The sequence below is a fragment of the Dipodomys ordii genome, unplaced genomic scaffold, assembly GCF_000151885.1.
Source record: "Dipodomys ordii isolate 6190 unplaced genomic scaffold, Dord_2.0 Scaffold13, whole genome shotgun sequence".
Taxonomy (NCBI): Eukaryota; Metazoa; Chordata; class Mammalia; order Rodentia; family Heteromyidae; genus Dipodomys; species Dipodomys ordii.
The window spans coordinates 14,980,691-14,986,253 of NW_012267229.1; the positions used below are offsets into that span (position 1 = coordinate 14,980,691).

General features: G+C 40.4%; 1 protein-coding gene across 1 annotated transcript in view; it reads left to right on the plus strand.

The window, feature by feature from the left end:
• Asip (agouti signaling protein) overlaps nt 1-5,563 on the plus strand; it is a 171,913-nt gene that overhangs the window by 12,566 nt on the left and 153,784 nt on the right. The gene's annotated exons all lie outside the window — the stretch shown is intronic.

Consider the following 5,563-nt stretch of genomic DNA (forward strand, 5'->3'; position numbering starts at 1 on the left):
GGCTTTTTTCTTTTTGCTTATGTGGTGCTGGGGAATCGAACCCTGGGCCTCAGGCATGCAAGGCAAGCGCTCTACCACTGAGCCACGTTCCCAGCCCCTCTCCTGCTGTTTTTTTGTGTATGCATGTTTCTCAATCCTGGGACTTGAACTCAGGGCTTGGGTGCTATCCCTTAACTTTTTCACTCAATGTTGGTACCCTACCACTTGAGCCACAGTGCCACAGCTAGCTTTTTTGGTGGTTAATGGAGATAAGAGTCTTATGGACTTTCCTGCCTGGGCTGGCTTTGAACCATGATCCTCAGATCTCAGCCTCCTGAGTAGCTAGGATTACTTACATGAGCCACCAGCACCAGTCTAGGAAAGATTTTTGAGATGTTAAAACAGAATACAAACATTTTAGGTTCTTCTATTTTTTTTTCTATTTTGGACAGTTTATTAGTCAGACTTCTCATTTCTGTGAACAAATGCCTTAGAAAAATAAGGAGAGGAATTGTTCATTTTGGGACAGGATTTTAGTCCATCATGCTGAGTAAGATCACAAAACAGAGTAGCTTACATCATGGCAGTCAGGAGGTAAAGGAAAAAAATCAAATAAAATAAGAAGCCTAGCACAGGATATAGTCCAGAAGGGCACACCTCCAGTAAATGTCAAGTAAGCCTCACATCCTAGCATTCACTACCACCCCAAAATAACATGTTATTAAGAATCCATCAAGGCATCAATCCATTGATTAGATGAGAGTCTCATAATCTAATCATCTATAGAAATGTCTTTAAAGACATCTTCAGAGGAGTACTTTCTAATCTCCCAGACATTTCTCAGTCAATCAAGTTGACAGCTAAGATAAGATCACAAACAGAAAGACATATTTGTCTGGATATTTGCTTTTTTTCTCTTTTTTTGTGCTTGTCTGAGGGCTTGAATTCAGGACCTGAGCACTGACCTTGAGTTGTTTTTTGCTCAAGGCTAGCACTCTACCACTTCTGGCTTTTTGGTGGTTTGTTGGAGGTAAGAGTCTCATGGAGTTTCCTATCCAGGCTGCAATCCTCAGATCTCCGACTCCAGAGTAGTTAAGGTTACAGGCGTGAGCCACTAGTGCCCATCTGACTTTTGTTTTCTTAAGAGCTCATGTGCAGCCAGCCACTGATACTTTACATCTACTCAGAAGGCTGAAATCTGAGGATCAAGGTTTGAATCCAGGCCAGACAGACAGATTGAGAGATTCTTTATTTACAATTATCAGATTAAAAGTCAGAAGTGGAGGTTGCTCAAGTGGTAGATCATCAGCCATGAGCAAAGAATCTGAGAAAGAGCTTGAGGCCCTGAGTTCAAGCCCCAGTATCAGCACAAAAACCAAAAAAGGAGTACATGTATACTTAAAATTATATTTGAGTCTGGGAATGTGGCTTAGTGGTAGAGTGATTGCCTAGCATGCATGAAGCCCTGGGTTCGATTCCTCAGTACCACATAAACAGAAAAAGCCAGAAGTGATGCTGTGGCTCAAGTGATGGAGTGCTAGCCTTGAGCTGAAGAGCTAAAGGACAGAGCCCAGGCCTAGAGTTCAGGCCCCACGACTGGAAAAAAACAAAAACAAAAACCAGAAATGGAACTGTGGCTCAAATTGATAGAGTGCTAACTTTGAGCAAAAAAAGAGCTCAAGGAAGCACCCAGGCCCTGAGTTCAATCCCAACAGCCGACAAAAAAAAAAGGTATTCATGATATTTAAATTTCAAATTTTTGATATTTCTTAGCAGAGAAAAGTACTGGGAACAAAATGCTCAACATTTCTGTATCACTCAAATTCCATTCCTTTTCTTCTCTCTACACAGTCCTTGGGGAAAATGTGTAATAAAAATGTGGGGGCCTCTTGAGTCACACTGACACACTTGGAGTCTAAAAAGCCAAACAGCATAGATAGGTTTCCTCCGTGTTATTATTTTTATTCTTTGAGGATTTTGTTAACATTTGGTTTTGCTTAATTTTACCCTCATCCTTTTTCTCAGAAATGAGCATTATAAGGGGTTTTAATGGCTTCTTGAACATCAAATAGCTCTTAAAAGTAACCATGATGGATTGAGTGTGAATGAAGCAAGAAAGGATTAAATTTCCCTTGGAATACATATGGACTTAATAATTAACAGTAAAGATCTTCATAATAAAAATATATTAGGATATTGTTTGAGAAGTAGAGAATGGTTCTGGATTGTAGTATCCATGATTATAGCTTTTCTTGGAAACTCTGATGTCATAGCCAGAAAACAAATAGTCCAGCCAGGAGGTGAAAAAGTATAGCACAATTTCTGACACATAGTAAACATTTCAGGAGTTTTTACTTAATCTCTATTTTTCAAATGTAAAAAACAACAACAATAAACAACTGTCAGTATGTTTCCTTGGAAGAGATGTCTTTCATTACTGTTCCTATTAGGAATCTAATAGGAGTCAATGTACACATGAATAAAAACTAGCTGTACATCGTAGCACATATACCTGTAATCCCAGGATTTAGCAAGCTGAGACTGGAAGATCTCAAGTTCCAGGCTAGCTTAAGCTACATACTAAGATCCTGTCTCAAATCAAAGACCATGAAAGCAAAGAATAAAAAACACTGAGGCTGAGAGTCAGTGGCTCACACCTATAATCTTAGGGACTCAGGAGGTTGAGATCTAAGATTTACAGTTCTGAGCCAACCAGGAGGACAGCAAAGTCTGAGACTTATCCCCAAGTAACCACTAAAAGGCCAAAAGTTGCTCTCCTCTCCCTCTTCCCTCCCTCCCTACCTCCCTCCCTTTCCTTCCTTCTTTCCTTCCTTCTTTCCTCCTTTTCTAAACTAAAAGGGAGAAAAAGCCAAAAGCTGAGACACATGTGGCTCAAGTGGTAGAGCATCAATCTTAAGCAAAAAAGCTAAGGGACAGTGCCCATGCCCTGAGTTTAAGCCCCAGTAACAGCACAAAAACAATATTCAGGATTTAATGCAAAAGAAAAAAAGAGTACATTCTGCCTAATGATTCTGGAAAGGTAGCAAGATTGGCTGTTAGGAAAAGTTATTTGCTTGAGGGACTATGATGGACCAAGGGAGCACATATATAAATTCAGGGAGGAAGACTGCAATTTTTTAGGGAGGAAGACTGCAATTTTTCAGGCACTACAATCAATGTGAGAGTCAACATACAGTAGAGGAGCCTGGTTCCAGTGTCTTATACTTGTAATTCTAGATTCTCAGGAGGCTGAGATCTGAGGATCACAGTTCCAAGCCAGCTCAGGCAGGAAAGTCCATGAAACCTTTATCTCAAATCAAGCACAGGTGCGCCTGCATGAGCACGTGGACACACACACACACACATACACACACACACACATACATACCACACGCTGGAAGTAGAGCTGTGGTTCAAGTGATAGAACACTAGCTTTGAGGAAAAAAGTTCAGGGACAGTTCTGGGAATGTGGCTTAGTGGTCGAGTACTTGCCTAGCATAAATGAAGCCCTGGGTTTGATTCCTCAGTACCACATAAACAGAAAAGGCCAGAAGTGTCGCTGTGGCCCTAAGTTCAAGCCCCAGGACTGGCAAAAAAAAAAAGTTCAGGGACTGTACACAGGCCCCAAGTTCAAGCCCCACGGGTATGAGTATATACACACATACACATACACACACAAACACACACACACAGAAAGAAAGAAAAATAGTTGAGGAGAGTGATGCTCTGAGAGATGGCCTGCAGAGCCAATTAGACTCCTAAGGAGGGACTCCCAAGATTCTTTGTCTGTATTCTAAAGGTTCAATGCTATGATATCATCACACTATGATATATAAATTTCACATATCTATGTGAAGTGAGTGCTTTATGAGGATAAATAAATTTATTGACACATAATTTATACAAAATGTGCACATTTCAAGTTTCTATTTTGGTGACTTTTGAAAACTTATGTACCTGGGTAAACAATGCCATTACCATTATCTAAATGATTTCACATAAGGCCTTTTATTTTTTAAAAATTCTTTATTGTGAGGGGCTGGGAAGATGGCTCAGTGGTAGAGCGCTTGCCTTGCATGCCTGAGGCCCTGGGTTTGATTCCACAGCACCACATAAGCAAAAAGAAAAAAGCCAGAAGTGGTGCTGTGGCTCAAGTGGTAGAGCACTAGTCTTGAGCTGAAGAGCTGAGGGACAGCGCCCAGGCCCAGAGTTCAGGCCCCACGACCGGACCCAAAAAAAAGAAAAAAAAAGAGCTCAGCAACAGCATTCAGGCACTGAGTTCAAGCCCTACAACCAGAAAAAGAAAAAAAAAGGCCTAAAATTCTTTATTGTGATTGATTACATAATTTCCCTACATATGGCCTTTTTAATCTGCCTCCTTCTTACATATACACAGGCAGTCAGAATAGATTTTTATCATTGTAAATTAGATCTGTCTTTTCTAAAGTTTAAATTACATGGAGTCATATACTGTATATTTTATGTCTGCCTTTTTTTTCTCAGCTTTATGTTTTTGAGATTCACTAGGTTGTTGAAAAGCTTACTCCTTTATGAGATCTCTATAACAGATGGTTTACCTAACCATCCATTGGTGACACTTATTGATGGACATTTGTGTCATTTCCAGATTCTGGAATATAAAGCTACTATTAACATTTGTGTATATCACTTTGTCATAACTCATGATTACATGTATTGTAGCTAACAAAAATAGAAAGATCCTTTCATTCCCAACTTCACTTACTAAAGTAGATGTATGTGTGTATGGCTGGGAGGTGGGAGGCAGCATGAAGACTTTTCCTCAAGCCTGGACAAATCATAGTCCTTCATTCTGCTAGCAAAAGTAATTGATCTAAGGCTGGGAATTTGGCTTAGTGGTAGAGTGCTTGCCTACCATGCATGAAGCCCTGAGTTCAATTCCTCAGTACCACATAAACAGAAAAGTTGGAAGTGGCGCTGTGGTTCAGGTGGTAGAGTGCTAGCCTTGAGCAAAAGAAGCTCAGGGACAGTGCCCAGGTCCTGAGTTCAAGCCCCAGGACTGGCAAAAAAAACGTAATTGATCTAGCCAGGTGCTGATGGCTCATGCTCGTGGCTACTCAAAAGGTTGAGATCCAGAGCATCACGGTTCAAAGCCAGCCAAGGCAGAAAAGTCTTCAAGACGCCATCTCTAAAAACAACCAACAAAAAGGGATGTAGGTGTGATTCAAGTGATAGGACACTAGTTAAGCAAGAAAGCAAAGCTAGCCCAAGACCCTGAGTTTAAACCCTTATACTTCCAAAAAAAAAAAAATCTAAGAAGAACTCATGTTATCCATGAACATGATCTAGAATCTTTTCTTAGGAGAAAATATCTTTCCATTAGATTTCTAAAATGAGATGATGTAAGCTGTCATGCCTTTCTACCCTGGCTGCATAGAGGAAGTCTTTGTATGGAATAAGAACAGACTGGGGAGAAAGAGATCCTGACTTCTTTCAGGAATTAGACTTAAGCCTGAAAATACCTGCCAAGAGATGAAACTGATAATCTGTTTTTTTTGCTTGTTTGTTTGTTTTTTGGTCAGTCATGGGGCTTGAACTCTGGGCC